The 20368-nt window shown below is 46.0% G+C and overlaps 1 long non-coding RNA gene across 1 annotated transcript in view; it reads right to left on the reverse strand.

Moving 5' to 3' along the window:
• Window positions 1–326: 326 nt before the first annotated feature.
• LOC142929759 (uncharacterized) overlaps window positions 327–20368 on the reverse strand; it is a 35576-nt gene continuing 15534 nt past the window's right edge. Inside the window, exon 2 of the long non-coding RNA XR_012945910.1 lies at window positions 327–3006. This is a non-coding gene — a long non-coding RNA (uncharacterized LOC142929759). The remainder of the gene's footprint in view (window positions 3007–20368) is intronic.

A 20368-nucleotide genomic window follows, 5' to 3' on the forward strand; every position in this document is an offset into this window, starting at 1 on the left:
GACACGTGTATCGTATATAGAGCAGCAGACTGGGTGTGTGTGGGGGAGGACAGTTTATGAAAATAGGGGAGCGGTGGTGGAGCGGTTAACGCACTGCGCTATGAACCCTGCGACCCGAATTCGATTCCCGCTCACGGCCAACACCAGTGACGATTATATGAACCGGTCCTGGGCCTCCTCTAGGTCGACTCAGCCTCAAATTAGTATCTGATGCAATGTGTAAACACCGCCACTGGCGAGACAAAGGCAGCCGCGCGTAGTGCTGGCCACCGACAACCGCTCATGTGCCGTGTCGACTTTCATCATAGATAAAAGATAAAAACGTGTTAAGGTTGTAAATGATTTACTTATGATTGCCGATTCTGGTGCACCAGCCATCTTGGTACCCTTGGATCTTTGATCGTTTTATTTTGTTAAAAATCGTCTTGAGACTTCTGTGGGCATCTCAGGTACTGATCTCTGTTGGCTGTCAATACGTGTCCAACAGAGATCAGTTTTGTCTCAAGGGCGTCTGCTCATCTGCTCATGGTTTATTGCCCTCAGGGCTCAATCACGGCACCTCTGTTCGTCGAGCCTGTATTTGACTACCGCTTGGCCACATTTTTCGTCGTCATGGCTTACGCTTCTATGCTGATGACTCACAGATTTGTCTTGCTGAGGTCAAGTCGTAGATGGGCCGACGCTTTCTTGACTTACATTGTGACAAGGCAGAGATTATGTTGTTGGGATCTCCACATCAAGTGCGTAAATTTGATGGTTTTAGTATGGCCACAGACGGGACTGTAATTCGGTCTTAATCTCAGGTCAGAAACTTGGGTGTAATCCTCGACCCCAGTTTGACATTTGAAGCTCACGTACGTAATATCACCAAAATCACGTTTTTTGTTTAATTTACACAACACAGCCCGACTATGGTGTATACTGTCCAGTCCTGATGCCGAGAGGCTGGTGCCTGACAATATACAATCTAGGTTAGATTACTGTAATAACTTGCTTGCTGGCGTTTCTAGAATTGTTTTAATTGGATTACAATATATTCAAAACCAGCTGCCCGGGTTTTAACCTGATCTAAATCGTATGAACCACATCGCTCATTCTTTCGTCCCTGCACTGGCTCCCTGTAGAGTACAGAATTGACTTCAACATTCTGTATCATTAGACCTCCTTTGCCAGTAACAAAATGTAATAATAGGGTTTTTCCCCTTTTTTCTGGCAACAAAACTGAAACATTATTACTAGGATTCATGTCTGCATTAACCACAATACCTGCAGTCAAAATGCAAACAAAAATCATACTATGATATGGGGAAAAGCCCTATTATTATTCAACATTCTGCGTCTCACGTATAAGGCCTTGAATGGGCTAGCACCTACATATCTTGCCGATCTGCTCAAGTTTTATATGCACCACTGCGTAAACTACGATCAGTTGATTCTGGTTAACTCGTCATTCCAAAGACACCGCTGGTGGAGCCTTCTGCAGCCAAGCTCCGCGATTGTGAAATCCCCTTCCTCGGTGCACGAGGGATTTGAAAACCAATTCTCTGTCTCATTGGATTACTCTGCAATTGTTATTATTCGCTTTTATCATAGTTCTTCATTTTATTGGAAGTTCGAGAGTCGTCATTCATAGTGTTATTATCAGCCTTCTATTTCGCTTCGATTGTATCTATATTTGTGAGTGTCGTTACATTTTACGTACAGCGCTCTGAGATACTTCAATATGAAGGGCGCTTTATAAAATAGAGGTTGTTATTAAAGGTGCTCTTTTAACAGCACTTGCCCCACAGTATGTTAAGGCTATGCTCTGATAGTGCATTGTCTTTGTGCTGTTTGCATTGTGGCGTTGTTCTCTGACACTGGTGAGACGAGCCCATAAAGAAGCCTGTCCCTGGTGTAGGCCAATCAGTGTCAAGGACAATGTGAATAATAATAGGGGTTTTCCCCTTTTTTCTGGCAACAAAACAGAAACCTTATTTTTACGAGGATTCATGTTACTGCATTAACCACAATACCTGCAGTCAAAATGCAAACAAAAAACATAATATGGTAATATGATGCATTGCCCTTGAAACTGATTGGTCCAAACCAAGGGACGGCTTTCTTTTGAGCCTCGACCCAATTGGTGCTCGACCAGATGACGCCTTTTTATATTTTGGTACTGGCAAAGGAGGTCTAATGATGACAATGTGAATGTCACCACAGCATGTTTGGTTGCACGTTCACCACAAGTACGCGTGATTCATGCAGACATGATTCCTTGCAAAAGCTGATTGAACATATAAACACTTCCTGTTTTAATGCCGGCAAGGGTAAAAACCTATTCTTATTTCTGTGCACGGCGGATGTTTGTCTCCGTATGCGCAGCGTGCATACGTAAATCCGTGCGTGAGTCTATTACAAAGTGTGCATTTACATCTCCGTGACTCGTCGCGCGCGCGGTGGGTGGGTGGGTGTCCACGCTTGTACGACCGACAGCGGACGGCACGAGCTGCAGCCTCGCCTGACGAGCCGTGCGAGAGAGCCTTGAGCAGAGAGAGGGAGAGGCTTCCCACTCGTCCACGATGTGTTCTGTCCACGACGTTACCGATGAGTCACCGTGCGCTACACTCGACAATTTTAGGAACGAGGCGCTCAACAACAATCCGTAAAAGACGAGAAAAATAAAATAAATATATATTCCCCATCGTAACGGAAAAAAAATATATATAACGTTGATCGGAGGGGGAAAAAAAACAGCGTCTCAAACAACTCAGAAACGTATTCTTAGTTTTTTCGGTCAAGTCACAAAAAAAAAAAACTAAGAATATGAATTACTGCAGTCACGAAAGCTTTAAATCAAAACTCAGAAACGTGTTGCGAAAAACCCCACAATCAGCCTCGATGCACTATGCCCAAAAAACAAGCCAGCACTTCCTGAAGAACTGCCTCCTTTGTGGCCCTGTCGTCTTGGGTCATATCGATGGTCCACAGCGTAAGGAGCCGTCCATAAATGACGTCACGCACCTGGGGGAGGGTGGGGGTCAGACATTTGTGACGATGTGTGACGAGGGGTGGGGGGGGGTGTTTGAGAAATGTGACGTCACATCAAAATGCGCAAACTATAAATAAATATAAACACGTTCTACTTAATTACATTGACTTTTTAATGTTTTCTCCTACAACATCAGAGTGCAGCGCCACATTAAATACGCACTACAATGACAATAGTTTAAAGCGATGTGAAGCGTGTTTTATATATTTTTTGGGGGGGGGGGGGGCAGAGCTTTGTGACGTCATATTTGAGGGGGGGTCTGAGTTTTTATGATGCCGTGTGACGAGGGAGAGGCCTCGTTGTGATGAAACCGCCTCACGGCTGTCCGTCTCTGTCTCACCGCTCCTGTGAGTCGGCGGTCACAACGACTCAAACGGATGTTGATGGTGGCCTGAGACGAGAGGGACACCTCACTGCAGCCCTGCCGATGGGATTTGCATAATGCACGCGGACTGAGTGCAATGTTTACAATGTTTACACGTGCTGTTTTGAGCCAAGTAGAGTTCGCGAGCACCCATTAAAGCCTCCACTTGGGCAGTAAAACTGAAGGTGTGCTGAGCGACGCCTCCGCCAATCGGAGTCGGGCGCGAGAGTCGGAGTGTGTACGTACACGTGACGCACCACCCCCCCCCCCACTGTGTACGTACACGTGACGCACCCCCCCCCCTGTGTACGTACACGTGACGCACCACCCCCCACCTGTGTACGTACACGTGACGCACCCCCCCCACCTGTGTACGTACACGTGACGCACCCCCCCCCCTGTGTACGTACACGTGACGCACCCCCCCCCCCGAAACCTATAGAACGGTCGATATTTAATCCACGCAGAAACGATCAAGGATTAATAATATTAACGTGTTTCAGCAAACAGATAGTCCACCGCCGGCTGCATTATTATTATCGAGGCTTCACCCCCCCCGTTTCCTATGTGTACATGCATTGTCAGTAGACCCCCCATACGCAAGCGTATGCATTTGGGTTAACCCCCCCTCCATGCGCACGTGGTCAATGTATGGCCCCCGTCGCCACGTGCGGGAGAAGTGGCCAGGGTCTGAGATGGGATTGGGGTGGAGGCTCGGGCTGGGGTTAAAGGATAAGAGTGGGGTTTAGTGGTAGAATTCGTGGGTATGGATATTGGCTGGGGTTATGAATAAGGTTAGGGGTAATATTACGGGTTTAGTTTCCGGATAGAGCTGGGATTATGGCTCGGGATAGGGTTGTGGGTTAAGGATAGAGGTGGCCTTAGGGGGAGGGATAAAGTTATCTATAGGGATGGGGTTTGTGGGTGAGGGTGAGGGATAAAGGTGGAGTTAGCGGTAGGGGTAGAGTCGTCTATAGGGATGGGGTTTGTGGGTGAGGGGTAGAGGTGGAGTTAGCGGTAGAGGTAGAGTCGTCTAAAGGGATGGGGTTTGTGGGTGAGGGATAAAGGTGAAGTTACGGTAGGGGTGGAGTTGTCTATAGGGATGGGGTTTGTGGGTGAGGGGTAGAGGTGGAGTTAGCGGTAGGGGTAGAGTTGTCTATAGGGATGGGGTTTGTGGGTGAGGGGTAGAGGTGGTGTTAGCTGTAGGGGTAGAGTTGTGTATAGGGATGGGGTTTGTGGGTGAGGGGTAGAGGTGGAGTTAGCGGTAGAGGTAGAGTCGTCTATAGGGATGGGGTTTGTGGGTAAGGGTGAGTGATAAAGGTGGAGTTAGCGGTAGGGGTAGAGTCGTCTATAGGGATGGGGTTTGTGGGTGAGGGGTAGAGGTGGTGTTAGCGGTAGGGGTAGAGTTGTCTATAGGGATGGGGTTTGTGGGTGAGGGATAAAGGTGGAGTTAGCGGTAGGGGTAGAGATGTCTATAGGAACTGGGTTTGTGGGTTAGGGGTAGAGGTGGAGTTAGCGGTAGGGGTAGAGTTGTCTATAGGGTTTGTGGGTGAGGGGTAGAGGTGGAGTTAGGGGTAGAGTTGTCTATAGGGTTTGTGGGTGGGGGGTAGAGGTGGAGTTAGCGGTAGAGTTGTCTATAGGGTTTGTGGGTGGGGGGTAGAGGTGGAGTTAGCGGTAGAGTTGTCTATAGGGTTTGTGGGTGGGGGGTAAAGGTGGAGTTAGGGGTAGAGTTGTCTATAGGGTTTGTGGGTGGGGGGTAGAGGTGGAGTTAGCGGTAGAGTTGTCTATAGGGTTTGTGGGTGGGGGGTAGAGGTGGAGTTAGGAGTAGAGTTGTCTATAGGGTTTGTGGGTGAGGGGTAGAGGTGGAGTTAGCGGTAGAGTTGTCTATAGGGTTTGTGGGTGAGGGGTAGAGGTGGAGTTAGCGGTAGAGTTGTCTATAGGGTTTGTGGGTGAGGGGTAGAGGTGGAGTTAGCGGTAGAGTTGTCTATAGGGTTTGTGGGTGAGGGGTAGAGGTGGAGTTCGGGATAGAGCAGTCTATAGGGTTTGTGGGTGGGGGGTAGAGGTGGAGTTAGGGATAGAGCTGTCTATAGGGTTTGTGGGTGGGGGGTAGAGGTGGAGTTAGGGGTAGAGTTGTATATAGGGTTTGTGGGTTGGGGGTAGAGGTGGAGTTAGGGGTAGAGTTGTCTATAGGGTTTGTGGGTGGGGGGTAGAGGTGGAGTTAGCGGTAGAGTTGTCTATAGGGTTTGTGGGTGGGGGTAGAAGTGGAGTTAGTGGTAGAGTTGTCTATAGGGTTTGTGGGTGGGGGGTAGAGGTGGAGTTAGGGGTAGAGTTGTCTATAGGGTTTGTGGATGAGGGGTAGAGGTGGAGTTAGCGGTAGAGTTGTCTATAGGGTTTGTGGGTGGGGGGTAGAGGTGGAGTTAGGGGTAGAGTTGTCTATAGGGTTTGTGGATGGGGGGTAGAGGTGGAGTTAGGGGTAGAGTTGTCTATAGGGTTTGTGGGTGGGGGGTAGAAGTGGAGTTAGGGGTAGAGTTGTCTATAGGGTTTGTGGGTGGGGGGTAGAGGTGGAGTTAGCGGTAGAGTTGTCTATAGGGTTTGTGGGTGGGGGGTAGAGGTGGAGTTAGGGGTAGAGTTGTCTATAGGGTTTGTGGGTGTGGGGTAGAGGTGGAGTTAGGGGTAGAGTTGTCTATAGGGTTTGTGGGTGTGGGGTAGAGGTGGAGTTAGGGGTAGAGTTGTCTATAGGGTTTGTGGGTGGGGGGTAGAGGTGGAGTTAGGGGTAGAGTTGTCTATAGGGTTTGTGGGTGGGGGGTAGAGGTGGAGTTAGGGGTAGAGTTGTCTATAGGGTTTGTGGGTGTGGGGTAGAGGTGGAGTTAGGGGTAGAGTTGTCTATAGGGTTTGTGGGTGGGGGGTAGAGGTGGAGTTAGGGGTAGAGTTGTCTATAGGGTTTGTGGGTGGGGGGTAGAGGTGGAGTTAGGGGTAGAGTTGTCTATAGGGTTTGTGGGTGGGGGGTAGAGGTGGAGTTAGGGGTAGAGTTGTCTATAGGGTTTGTGGGTGGGGGGTAGAGGTGGAGTTAGCGGTAGAGTTGTCTATAGGGTTTGTGGGTGAGGGGTAGAGGTGGAGTTAGGGGTAGAGTTGTCTATAGGGTTTGTGGTTAGGGGGTAGAGGTGGAGTTAGGGGTAGAGTTGTCTATAGGGTTTGTGGGAGAGGGGTAGAGGTGGAGTTAGGGGTAGAGTTGTCTATAGGGTTTGTGGGTGGGGGGTAGAGGTGGAGTTAGGGGTAGAGTTGTCTATAGGGTTTGTGGGTGGGGGGTAGCTGTGGCTGGCGACCGAATGACAACAAGAAGAAACTATGTAACACCATTTTGGTTCCTGGGTACTAAGTGTTTTTTTTATTGCTTATGCCTAAAAAGTATAGAAATTGGCTGTTTATTCTCCACAAACTTTGCTTTTATGACCAGGACTTAATGTTTAAACAAAAAGGAAGGAGCAGCAATGGGCTCTCCTTTATCCCCTGCTATAGCAAATTTGTACATGGAAAACTTTGAAATAAGAGCACTTGCCTCGAGCACATTAAAAACATCTTTTTGGTTTAGATATGTGGATGACACTTTGGTTGTCTGGCCACATGGTAAAGATACACTTAATGATTTTCTAAATCAGCTCAATGCACAAAACCCTGCCATCCAGTTCACCATGGAAATGGAGGTGAATAACACACTCCCATTCCCAGATATTTTGCTTGGACATGGCCTAAACGGTAAAATAACACAGCGTTTACAGAAAGCAAACGCACACTGATGCCCATCTGAATGCAGATTCGCATCATCATCCAGCTCAAAAATCCCCTCTTATCAAGGCGCTCATACATCGGGCTAAAACAGTGTCAGATGGTGAAAGTCTAGTGAGAGAGATCAAACACGTTAAAGACGCACTACGACAAAATGGCTACAATAATGCTCAAATTAACAGAGCACTGTATGCCAAATCACGATCGCAAAGCAATACTGCTGAAAGCGATCAGATTGTTAAAACAATAAAAATTCCATATATCTCAGGAGTAACTGACAAATTAGCCCGTGTTTTGCAAAAGCAAAACATTACAGTAAGATTTGGTACAGTACACAAAATTCAAAAACTAGTATCTTGCACTAAAGACGCATTACCTAAATTATCAACAGAAGGTGTATATCGGATTAGTTTACGTGGCAGATGACATCTTAGACAGACGGGACGTAACGTCAGCGTAAGACTAAAAGAACATCAAAGAAATATTAAATTATCTCAAACACAGCTGTCGGCAGTGGCAGAACATGCTTGTCAACAAGGACACTCAATTGATTTTGATAACGTTGAGGTGTTGTGTAAAACTAATAATTACTGGCAAAGACTAATTAGAGAATCCATTGAAATTGAGAGGAATAAAAATAACTTTAATCGCTCTGACAGCTACAGGCTTAGTGCGGCCTGGAAGCGTATTATGAAATAATACATATCACAATTCCTTATAGGGGAAACACATACTAATTAACGGATTACTAACATAGCATATAATCACTAACACACATTACAACTAATAACTAATCAACAACTCATTACTAATCATAACCATTGACTGATTACTAATCGATTACATAATTACAATGCTCCCCCCCTCCACCTCAAATCACTGCACCTGATATGAGTTAAATGATGACGTCACCCTGCTGCTCTATTTAAGACCGGGAGCAAGCGAGGGTTCTGCCATTCTGGCGAATTGCCCGATGATGCTGGATGTAATTACCAGCGAAACGTCGTATTCAAACTGTAAATGTTGTGGATTCACTCTTCAACACATCGGTGGGCTAAAGTAGTGAATTATTTGTCTTTTGTCAACGTGACACTTTTTTTGCTGATTGGCCGTGTCGGGTGGTGGAGGGTTACGACACATTTATAAATAATGCGATCTAACCCAAAAACCTTTATTATGAATAATCTTGGTCGCGAAGGCCTACGTGTTAAACTGAGAGTGTGAGTGTGTTTGTTACAGAGTGAGTGTGTTTGTTACAGAGTGTGAGTGTGTTTGTTACAGAGTGTGAGTGTGTTTGTTACAGTGTGAGTGTTACAGAGTGTCAATGTGTTTGTTACAGTGTGAGTGTGTTTGTTACAGAGTGTGAGTGTTACAGTGTGTGAGTGTGCTTGTTACAGTTTGTTTGTTACAGAGTGTGAGTTACAGTGTGTGAGTGTGTGTTACAGTGTGTGTGTTTGTTACAGAGTGTGAGTGTGTGTTACAGAGTGTGTGGGGAGCGATAGTGTAGCAGTTAGCGCGCTGCGCTATGAACCTGGCGACCCGGGTTCGATTCCCGCTCACGGGCAACACCAGTGACAATTATCTGAACCAGAACCGGTCCCGGGCCTCCCCTAGGTCGACTCAGCCTCAAATAAGTACCTGGTGTGGTGTGTAAACATTGTCACTAGGGAGACAAAGGCGGTCGGGCGTGGTGCTGGCCACCCACCCCCTCGTGTACCGTTCTGGCCTTCATAGGTGCTCGCTAACAGCACTTGCCCCTACAGTATGTTAAGCTATACGGGGGATCTTTTTGTGTGTTTGTTACAGAGTGTGAGTGTTACAGAGTGTGAGTGTGTTTGTTACAGAGTGAGTGTGTTTGTTACAGATTGTGAGCGTGTTTGTTACAGAGTGTGTGTGTTACAGAGTGAGTGTGTTTGTTACAGTGTGTGAGCGTGTTTGTTACAGAGTGTGAGCGTGTTTGATTACAGAGTGTGAGCGTGTTTGTTACAGTGTGAGTGTGTTTGTTACAGTGTGTGAGTGTGTTTGTTACAGAGTGTGAGTGTTACAGTGTGTGTGTGTTTGTTACAGAGTATGAGTGTTACAGAGTGTGAGTGTGTTTGTTACAGAGTATGAGTGTTACAGAGTGTGTGTGTTTGTTACAGAGTATGAGTGTTACAGAGTGTGAGTGTGTTTGTAACAGTGTGTGTGTTACAGAGTGTGTGTGTGTTGCAGTGTGTGAGTGTGTTTGTTACAGAGTGTCAATGTGTTTGTTATAGTGTGAGTGTGTTTGTTAGAGTGTGAGTGTTACAGAGTGTGTTTGTTACAGAGTGTGAGTGTTACAGTGTGTGAGTGTGTTTGTTACAGTTTGTTTGTTACAGAGTGTGTTTGTTACAGAGTGTGAGTGTGTGTGTTACAGAGTGTGAGTGTGTGTGTTACAGAGTGTGAGTGTGTTTGTTACAGAGTGTGAGTGTGTGTGTTACAGAGTGTGAGTGTGTTTGTTACAGTGTGTGAGTGTGTTTGTTACAGAGTGTGAGTGTGTTTGTTACAGAGTGTGAGTGTTACAGAGTTTGAGTGTGTTTGTTACAGAGTGTGAGTGTTATAGAGTGTGAGTGTGTGTGTTACAGAGTGTGAGTGTGTTTGTTACAGAGTGTGAGTGTGTGTGTTACAGAGTGTGAGTGTGTTTGTTACAGTGTGTGAGCGTGTGTGTTACAGAGCATGAGTGTGTGTTACAGAGTGTGAGTGTGTTTGGTACAGTGTGTGAGTGTGATGGTTACAGTGTGTGAGCGTGTTTGTTACAGATTGTGAGTGTTTGTTACAGATTGTGAGTGTTTGTTACAGTGTGTGAGTGTGTTTGTTACAGTGTGTGAGTGTGTTTGTTACAGTGTGTGAGTGTTACAGAGTGTGAGTGTTACAGAGTGTGAGTGTTTGTTACAGAGTGTGAGTGTGTTTGTTACAGAGTGTGAGTTTGTTTATTACAGAGTGTTTGTTTATTACAGAGTGTGTGTTTGTTTATTACAGAGTGTGTGTTTGTTTATTACAGTGTGAGTGTGTTAAAGTGTGAGTGTTACAGAGTGTCAGTGTGTTTGTTACAGTGTGTTTGTTACAGTGTGAGTGTATTACAGAGTAATGAATGTTTGTTACAGAGTGTGAGTGTTACAGTGTGAGTGTTTGTTACAGTGTGTGAGTGTGTTACAGTGTGTGAGTGTGTTACAGTGTGTGAGTGTGTTACTGAGTGTGTTTTTTTACAGAGTGTGAGTGTTACAGAGTGTGAGAGTGTTCCAGAGTGTCAGTGTGTTTGTTACAGTGTCAGTGTGTTTGTTACAGAGTGTTTGTTACAGAGTGTTTGTGTGTGTGTTACACAGTGTGAGTGTTACAGTGTGTGAGTGTGTTTGTTACAGTTTGTTTGTTACAGAGTGTGTGTTTGTTACAGAGTGTAAGTGTGTGTGTTACAGTGTGTGAGTGTGTTTGTTATAGTGTGTGAGTGTGTTTGTTACAGTGTGTGAGTGTGTTTGTTACAGAGTGTGAGTGTGTGCTTGTTACACAGTGTGAGTGTTACAGTGTGTGTGTTACAGTGTGTGAGTGTGTTTGTTACACAGTGTGAGCGTGTTACAGAGTGTGTGTTTGTTACAGAGTGTGTGTTACAGAGTGTGAGTGTGTTTGTTACAGAGTGTGAGTGTGTTTGTTACAGAGTGTGTTTGTTACAGAATCAGTGTGTTTGTTACAGTGTGAGTGTTTGTTACAGAGTGTGAGTGTTATAGAGTGTGAGTGTTACAGAGTGTGAGTTTGTTTATTACAGTGTGTTTGTTTATTACAGAGTGTTTGTTTATTACAGTGTGAGTGTGTCACAGAGTGTCAGTGTGTTTGTTACAGTGTCAGTGTGTTTGTTACAGTGTGTTTGTTACAGTGTGTGAGTGTATTTGTTACAGTGTGTGTGTGTTTGTTACACAGTGTGAGTGTTACAGTGTGTGAGTGTGTTTGTTACAGTGTGTGTGTTTGTTACACAGTGTGTTACAGTGTGTGAGTGTGTTTGTTACAGAGTGTGAGTGTGTTTGTTACACAGTGTGAGTGTTACAGTGTGTGTGTGTTTGTTACAGAGTGTGTTACAGAGTGTGAGTGTTACAGAGTGTGAGTGTTACAGAGTGTGAGTGTTACAGAGTGTGTGTTTGTTTACAGAGTGTGTGTGTGTTACAGAGTGTGAGTGTTACAGAGTGTGAGTGTGTTTGTTACAGATTGTGAGTGTGTTTGTTACAGATTGTGAGTGTGTGAGTGTTACAGAGTGTGAGTGTGTGAGTGTTACAGAGTGTGAGTGTGTGAGTGTTACAGAGTGTGAGTGTGTGAGTGTTACAGAGTGTGAGTGTGTGAGTGTTACAGAGTGTGAGTGTGTGAGTGTTACAGAGTGTCAGTGTGTGAGTGTTACAGAGTGTGAGTGTTACAGAGTGAGTGTTACAGAGTGTCAATGTGTTTGTTACAGAGTGTGAATGTTACAGAGTGTGAGTGTGTGTGTTACAGAGTGTGAGTGTGTGTGTTACAGAGTGTGTGTGTGAGTGTTACAGAGTGTGTGAGTGTTACAGAGTGTGAGTGTGTGAGTGTTACAGAGTGTGAGTGTGTGAGTGTTACAGAGTGTGAGTGTTACAGAGTGTGAGTGTGTTTGTTACAGATTGTGAGTGTGTGAGTGTTACAGAGTGTGAGTGTGTGTTTGTTATAGAGTGTGAGTGAGTGTTACAGAGTGTGAGTGAGTGTTACAGAGTGTGAGTGTGTGAGTGTTATAGAGTGTGAGTGTGTGTTACAGAGTGTGAGTGTGTGTTTGTTACAGAGTGTGAGTGAGTGTTATAGAGTGTGAGTGAGTGTTACAGAGTGTGAGTGTGTGAGTGTTACAGAGTGTGAGTGAGTGTTATAGAGTGTGAGTGAGTGTTACAGAGTGTGAGTGTGTGAGTGTTAGAGTGTAAGCAGTTTGCGCGCTTTGCGCTACTGCCAACACCGTTAGTGACGATTCTTTAAACCGGTCCCTTGCCTCCCCTAGGTCGACTCAGCCTCTAATGAGTATCTGCTGCGGTGTGTAGTAAACATCGCCACTGGGGAGACAAAGGCGGCCGGGCGTGGTGCTGGCCACCCACCCCCTCGTGTGCCGTGCCGGCCTTCATAGGTGCTCGCTAACAGCACTTGCCCCACGATTACGTTAAGGCTATAGGGGGATCTTTGTCTTTGCTTGTGTGTAATGCCTCTGCCACTGTGTGTACTGTCTCTGTGTGTACTCTGTGGCTGTGTGTACTGTCTCTGTGTGTACTCTGTCTCTGTGTGTACTGTATCTGTGTGTACTCTGTGGCTGTGTGTACTCTGTGGCTGTGTGCTGTCTCTGTGTGTACTCTGTATCTGTGTGTACTGTCTCTGTGTGTACTCTGTGGCTGTGTGTACTCTGTGGCTGTGTGCTGTCTCTGTGTGTACTCTGTATCTGTGTGTACTGTCTCTGTGTGTACTCTGTGGCTGTGTGTACTGTCTCTGTGTGTACTGTCTCTGTGTGTACTGTATCTGTGTGTACTCTGTCTCTGTGTGTACTGTATCTGTGTGTACTGTATCTGTGTGTACTCTGTATCTGTGTGTACTGTCTCTGTGTGTACTATGTGGCTGTGTGTACTGTCTCTGTGTGTACTCTGTATCTGTGTGTAGTCTCTGTGTGTACTCTGTGGCTGTGTGTACTCTGTGGCTGTGTGTACTCTGTGGCTGTGTGTACTCTGTATCTGTGTGTACTCTGTCTCTGTGTGTAGTCTCTGTGTGTACTCTGCGGCTGTGTGTACTCTGTGGCTGTGTGTATTCTGTCTCTGTGTGTACTCTGTGGCTGTGTGTACTCTGTGTCTGTGTGTACTCTGTGGCTGTGTGTACTCTGTCTCTGTGTATACTCTGTGGCTGTGTGTACTCTGTGGCTGTGTGTACTCTGTGGCTGTGTGTACTCTGTCTCTGTGTGTAGTCTCTGTGTGTACTCTGTGGCTGTGTGTACTCTGTGGCTGTGTGTATTCTGTCTCTGTGTGTACTCTGTGGCTGTGTGTACTCTGTGGCTGTGTGTACTCTGTGGCTGAAGGCCGGCACGGCACACACGAGGGTGGGGGGGGGGGTAATGTATCACTGTGTTCTGTGTGTCTGTGTGTGGACTCTATCTGTATGTCTGTGTGTACTCTTTGTCTGTACTATTTATGTCTGTGTGTACTCTATCTGCGTGTAGTGCGTGTGTACTGTGTGTACTGTGTGTGTGTAGTGTGTACTGTGTGTGGAGCGTGTGTGTGTGTACTCTATCTGTGTGTACTGTGAGTGTTTAAGGTGTGTGTACTCTGCGTGTATACTGTGTGTGTGTACTGTGTATGTACTGTGTGTACTCTATCTGTGTATGTACTGTGTGTACTCTATCTGTGTGTATGCTGTGTGTGTACTCTATCTGTGTGTACTGTGTGTGTAGTAAAGTGCGTGTGTACTGTGTGTGTGGAATGTGTACTGTGTGTGTGGAGTGTGTACTGTGTGTGGAGTGTGTAGTGTGTGTGTGGAATGTGTAGTGTGTGTGTGGAGTGTGTAGTGTGTGTGTGGAGTGTGTAGTGTGTGTGTGGAGTGTGTAGTGTGTGTGGAGTGTGTACTGTGTGGAGTGTGTAGTGTGTGTGTGGAGTGTACTGTGTGTGTAGTGTGTGTGGAGTGTACTGTGTGTGTGTAGTGTGTGTGTACTGTGTGTGTCGTGTGTACTGTGTGTGCGTGTTTAGTGTGTACTGTGTGTGTTTAGTGTGTACTGTGTGTGTTTAGTGTGTACTGTGTGTGTATGTGTTTAGTGTGTACTGTGTGTGTGTGTGTTTAGTGTGTACTGTGTGTGTGTGTTTAGTGTGTACTGTGTGTGTGTGTTTAGTGTGTACTGTGTGTGTGTTTAGTGTGTACTGTGTGTGTGTGTTTAGTGTGTACTGTGTGTGTGTTTAGTGTGTACTGTGTGTGTGTTTAGTGTGTACTGTGTGTGTGTGTTTAGTGTGTACTGTGTGTGTGTTTAGTGTGTATTGTGTGTGTGTTTAGTGTGTACTGTGTGTGTGTTTAGCGTGTACTGTGTGTGTGTGTTTAGTGTGTACTGTGTGTGTGTTTAGTGTGTACTGTGTGTGTGTTTAGTGTGTACCGTGTGTGTGTTTAGTGTGTACTGTGGGTGTGTGTTTAGTGTGTACTGTGTGTGTGTGTTTAGTGTGTACTGTGTGTGTGTGGAGTGTGTACTGTGTGTGAAGTGTGTACTGTGCAGTGTGTGTCCTGTGTGTGTGTACTGTGTGTGTGGAGTGTGTACTGTGTAGTGTGTACTGTGTGTACTGTGTAGTGTGTACTGTGTGTACTGTGTGTACTGTGTGTGTGTGGAGTGTGTTCTGTGTGTACTGTGTAGTGTGTTCTGTGTGTACTGTGTACTGTGTTCTGTGTGTACTGTGTGTGTGTGTGGTGTGTACTGTGTGTGGTGTGTACTGTGTGTGTGTAGTGTGTACTGTGTGTAGTGTGTACTGTGTGTAGTGTGTGTACTGTGTGTAGGATGTGTACTGTGTGTAGTGTGTGGTGTGTACTGTGTGTGTGTGTGTACTGTGTGTGGTGTGTGTACTGTGTGTGTACTGTGTGTGGTGTGTACTGTGTGTGTACTGTGTGTGGTGTGTGTACTGTGTGTGTACTGTGTGTGTGTAGTGTGTACTGTGTGTGTAGTGTGTACTGTGTGTGTGTAGTGTGTGTGTGAAGTGTGTGTTAGTGTGTGTAGTGTGTGTGTAGTGTGTACTGTGTGTGTGTAGTGTGTACTGTGTACTGTGTGTGTGTACTGTGTGTATGTAGTGTGTACTGTGTGTGTGTGTAGTGTGTACTGTGTGTGTGTAGTGTGTGAACTCTATCTGTGTATACTGTGTGATGTGTACTCTGTATCTGTGTGTACTCTGTCTCTGTGTGTACTCTGTGGCTGTGTGTACTCTGTGGCTGTGTGTACTCTGTCTCTGTGTGTACTCTGTGGCTGTGTGTACTCTGTGGCTGTGTGTACTCTGTGGCTGTGTGTACTCTGTCTCTGTGTGTACTCTGTGGCTGTGTGTACTCTGTGGCTGTGTGTACTCTGTCTCTGTGTGTACTCTGTCTCTGTGTGTACTCTGTATCTGTGTGTACTCTGCGGCTGTGTGTACTCTGTGGCTGTGTGTATTCTGTCTCTGTGTGTACTCTGTGGCTGTGTGTACTCTGTGTCTGTGTGTACTCTGTGGCTGTGTGTACTCTGTGGCTGTGTGTACTCTGTGGCTGTGTGTACTCTGTGGCTGTGTGTACTCTGTGGCTGTGTGTACTCTGTCTCTGTGTGTAGTCTCTGTGTGTACTCTGTGGCTGTGTGTACTCTGTGGCTGTGTGTATTCTGTCTCTGTGTGTACTCTGTGGCTGTGTGTACTCTGTGGCTGTGTGTACTCTGTGGCTGAAGGCCGGCACGGCACACACGAGGGTGGGGGGGGGGGTAATGTATCACTGTGTTCTGTGTGTCTGTGTGTGGACTCTATCTGTATGTCTGTGTGTACTCTTTGTCTGTACTATTTATGTCTGTGTGTACTCTATCTGCCTGTAGTGCGTGTGTACTGTGTGTACTGTGTGTGTGTAGTGTGTACTGTGTGTGGAGCGTGTGTGTGTGTACTCTATCTGTGTGTACTGTGAGTGTTTAAGGTGTGTGTACTCTGCGTGTATACTGTGTGTGTACTGTGTATGCACTGTGTGTACTCTATCTGTGTATGTACTGTGTGTACTCTATCTGTGTGTATACTGTGTGTGTACTCTATCTGTGTGTACTGTGTGTGTAGTAAAGTGCGTGTGTACTGTGTGTGTGGAATGTGTACTGTGTGTGTGGAGTGTGTACTGTGTGTGGAGTGTGTAGTGTGTGTGTGGAATGTGTAGTGTGTGTGTGGAGTGTGTAGTGTGTGTGTGGAGTGTGTAGTGTGTGTGTGGAGTGTGTAGTGTGTGTGGAGTGTGTACTGTGTGGAGTGTGTAGTGTGTGTGTGGAGTGTAGTGTGTGTGGAGTGTACTGTGTGTGTGTAGTGTGTGTGTACTGTGTGTGTCGTGTGTACTGTGTGTGCGTGTTTAGTGTGTACTGTGTGTGTTTAGTGTGTACTGTGTGTGTTTAGTGTGTACTGTGTGTGTATGTGTTTAGTGTGTACTGTGTGTGTGTGTGTTTAGTGTGTACTGTGTGTGTGTTTAGTGTGTACTGTGTGTGTGTGTTTAGTGTGTACTGTGTGTGTGTTTAGTGTGTACTGTGTGTGTGTGTTTAGTGTGTACTGTGTGTGTGTTTAGTGTGTACTGTGTGTGTGTTTAGTGTGTACTGTGTGTGTGTGTTTAGTGTGTACTGTGTGTGTGTTTAGTGTGTATTGTGTGTGTGTTTAGTGTGTACTGTGTGTGTGTTTAGCGTGTACTGTGTGTGTGTGTTTAGTGTGTACTGTGTGTGTGTTTAGTGTGTACTGTGTGTGTGTTTAGTGTGTACCGTGTGTGTGTTTAGTGTGTACTGTGGGTGTGTGTTTAGTGTGTACTGTGTGTGTGTGTTTAGTGTGTACTGTGTGTGTGTGGAGTGTGTACTGTGTGTGAAGTGTGTACTGTGCAGTGTGTGTCCTGTGTGTGTGTACTGTGTGTGTGGAGTGTGTACTGTGTAGTGTGTACTGTGTGTACTGTGTAGTGTGTACTGTGTGTACTGTGTGTGTGTGGAGTGTGTTCTGTGTGTACTGTGTAGTGTGTTCTGTGTGTACTGTGTACTGTGTTCTGTGTGTACTGTGTGTGTGTGTGGTGTGTACTGTGTGTGTGGTGTGTACTGTGTGTGGAGTGTGTAGTGTGTGTGTGGAATGTGTAGTGTGTGTGTGGAGTGTGTAGTGTGTGTGTGGAGTGTGTAGTGTGTGTGGAGTGTGTACTGTGTGGAGTGTGTAGTGTGTGTGTGGAGTGTAGTGTGTGTGGAGTGTACTGTGTGTGTGTAGTGTGTGTGTACTGTGTGTGTCGTGTGTACTGTGTGTGCGTGTTTAGTGTGTACTGTGTGTGTTTAGTGTGTACTGTGTGTGTTTAGTGTGTACTGTGTGTGTATGTGTTTAGTGTGTACTGTGTGTGTGTGTGTTTAGTGTGTACTGTGTGTGTGTTTAGTGTGTACTGTGTGTGTGTGTTTAGTGTGTACTGTGTGTGTGTTTAGTGTGTACTGTGTGTGTGTGTTTAGTGTGTACTGTGTGTGTGTTTAGTGTGTACTGTGTGTGTGTTTAGTGTGTACTGTGTGTGTGTGTTTAGTGTGTACTGTGTGTGTGTTTAGTGTGTATTGTGTGTGTGTTTAGTGTGTACTGTGTGTGTGTTTAGCGTGTACTGTGTGTGTGTGTTTAGTGTGTACTGTGTGTGTGTTTAGTGTGTACTGTGTGTGTGTTTAGTGTGTACCGTGTGTGTGTTTAGTGTGTACTGTGGGTGTGTGTTTAGTGTGTACTGTGTGTGTGTGTTTAGTGTGTACTGTGTGTGTGTGGAGTGTGTACTGTGTGTGAAGTGTGTACTGTGCAGTGTGTGTCCTGTGTGTGTGTACTGTGTGTGTGGAGTGTGTACTGTGTAGTGTGTACTGTGTGTACTGTGTAGTGTGTACTGTGTGTACTGTGTGTACTGTGTGTGTGTGGAGTGTGTTCTGTGTGTACTGTGTAGTGTGTTCTGTGTGTACTGTGTACTGTGTTCTGTGTGTACTGTGTGTGTGTGTGGTGTGTACTGTGTGTGTGGTGTGTACTGTGTGTGTGTAGTGTGTACTGTGTGTAGTGTGTACTGTGTGTAGTGTGTGTACTGTGTGTAGTGTGTGTACTGTGTGTAGTGTGTGGTGTGTACTGTGTGTGTGTGTACTGTGTGTGGTGTGTGTACTGTGTGTGTACTGTGTGTGGTGTGTACTGTGTGTGTACTGTGTGTGGTGTGTGTACTGTGTGTGTGTACTGTGTGTGTGTAGTGTGTACTGTGTGTGTAGTGTGTACTGTGTGTGTGTAGTGTGTGTGTGAAGTGTGTGTTAGTGTGTGTAGTGTGTGTGTAGTGTGTACTGTGTGTGTGTAGTGTGTACTGTGTACTGTGTGTGTGTGTACTGTGTGTATGTAGTGTGTACTGTGTGTGTGTGTAGTGTGTACTGTGTGTGTGTAGTGTGTGAACTCTATCTGTGTATACTGTGTGATGTGTACTCTGTATCTGTGTGTACTCTGTCTCTGTGTGTACTCTGTGGCTGTGTGTACTCTGTGGCTGTGTGTACTCTGTCTCTGTGTGTACTCTGTGGCTGTGTGTACTCTGTGGCTGTGTGTACTCTGTGGCTGTGTGTACTCTGTGGCTGTGTGTACTCTGTGGCTGTGTGTACTCTGTCTCTGTGTGTACTCTGTCTCTGTGTGTACTCTGTATCTGTGTGTACTCTGCGGCTGTGTGTACTCTGTGGCTGTGTGTATTCTGTCTCTGTGTGTACTCTGTGGCTGTGTGTACTCTGTGGCTGTGTGTACTCTGTGGCTGTGTGTACTCTGTGGCTGTGTGTACTCTGTGGCTGTGTGTACTCTGTCTCTGTGTGTAGTCTCTGTGTGTACTCTGTGGCTGTGTGTACTCTGTGGCTGTGTGTATTCTGTCTCTGTGTGTACTCTGTGGCTGTGTGTACTCTGTGGCTGTGTGTACTCTGTGGCTGAAGGCCGGCACGGCACACACGAGGGTGGGGGGGGGGTAATGTATCACTGTGTTCTGTGTGTCTGTGTGTGGACTCTATCTGTATGTCTGTGTGTACTCTTTGTCTGTACTATTTATGTCTGTGTGTACTCTATCTGCGTGTAGTGCGTGTGTACTGTGTGTACTGTGTGTGTGTAGTGTGTACTGTGTGTGGAGCGTGTGTGTGTGTACTCTATCTGTGTGTACTGTGAGTGTTTAAGGTGTGTGTACTCTGCGTGTATACTGTGTGTGTACTGTGTATGTACTGTGTGTACTCTATCTGTGTATGTACTGTGTGTACTCTATCTGTGTGTATACTGTGTGTGTACTCTATCTGTGTGTACTGTGTGTGTAGTAAAGTGCGTGTGTACTGTGTGTGTGGAATGTGTACTGTGTGTGTGGAGTGTGTACTGTGTGTGGAGTGTGTAGTGTGTGTGTGGAATGTGTAGTGTGTGTGTGGAGTGTGTAGTGTGTGTGTGGAGTGTGTAGTGTGTGTGTGGAGTGTGTAGTGTGTGTGGAGTGTGTACTGTGTGGAGTGTGTAGTGTGTGTGTGGAGTGTACTGTGTGTGTAGTGTGTGTGGAGTGTACTGTGTGTGTGCAGTGTGTGTGTACTGTGTGTGTCATGTGTACTGTGTGTGCGTGTTTAGTGTGTACTGTGTGTGTTTAGTGTGTACTGTGTGTGTTTAGTGTGTACTGTGTGTGTATGTGTTTAGTGTGTACTGTGTGTGTGTGTGTTTAGTGTGTACTGTGTGTGTGTGTTTAGTGTGTACTGTGTGTGTGTGTTTAGTGTGTACTGTGTGTGTGTTTAGTGTGTACTGTGTGTGTGTTTAGTGTGTACTGTGTGTGTGTTTAGTGTGTACTGTGTGTGTGTTTAGTGTGTACTGTGTGTGTGTGTTTAGTGTGTACTGTGTGTGTGTTTAGTGTGTATTGTGTGTGTGTTTAGTGTGTACTGTGTGTGTGTTTAGCGTGTACTGTGTGTGTGTGTGTTTAGTGTGTACTGTGTGTGTGTTTAGTGTGTACTGTGTGTGTGTTTAGTGTGTACCGTGTGTGTGTTTAGTGTGTACTGTGGGTGTGTGTTTAGTGTGTACTGTGTGTGTGTGTTTAGTGTGTACTGTGTGTGTGTGGAGTGTGTACTGTGTGTGAAGTGTGTACTGTGCAGTGTGTGTCCTGTGTGTGTGTACTGTGTGTGTGGAGTGTGTACTGTGTAGTGTGTACTGTGTGTACTGTGTAGTGTGTACTGTGTGTACTGTGTGTACTGTGTGTGTGTGGAGTGTGTTCTGTGTGTACTGTGTAGTGTGTTCTGTGTGTACTGTGTACTGTGTTCTGTGTGTACTGTGTGTGTGTGTGGTGTGTACTGTGTGTGTGGTGTGTACTGTGTGTGTGTAGTGTGTACTGTGTGTAGTGTGTACTGTGTGTAGTGTGTGTACTGTGTGTAGTGTGTGTACTGTGTGTAGTGTGTGGTGTGTACTGTGTGTGTGTGTACTGTGTGTGGTGTGTGTACTGTGTGTGTACTGTGTGTGGTGTGTACTGTGTGTGTACTGTGTGTGGTGTGT

The sequence above is a fragment of the Petromyzon marinus genome, chromosome 34 (genome assembly GCF_048934315.1).
Source record: "Petromyzon marinus isolate PM22_M1 ecotype Great Lakes invasive population chromosome 34, UKy_Petmar_22M1.pri1.0, whole genome shotgun sequence".
Taxonomy (NCBI): Eukaryota; Metazoa; Chordata; class Hyperoartia; order Petromyzontiformes; family Petromyzontidae; genus Petromyzon; species Petromyzon marinus.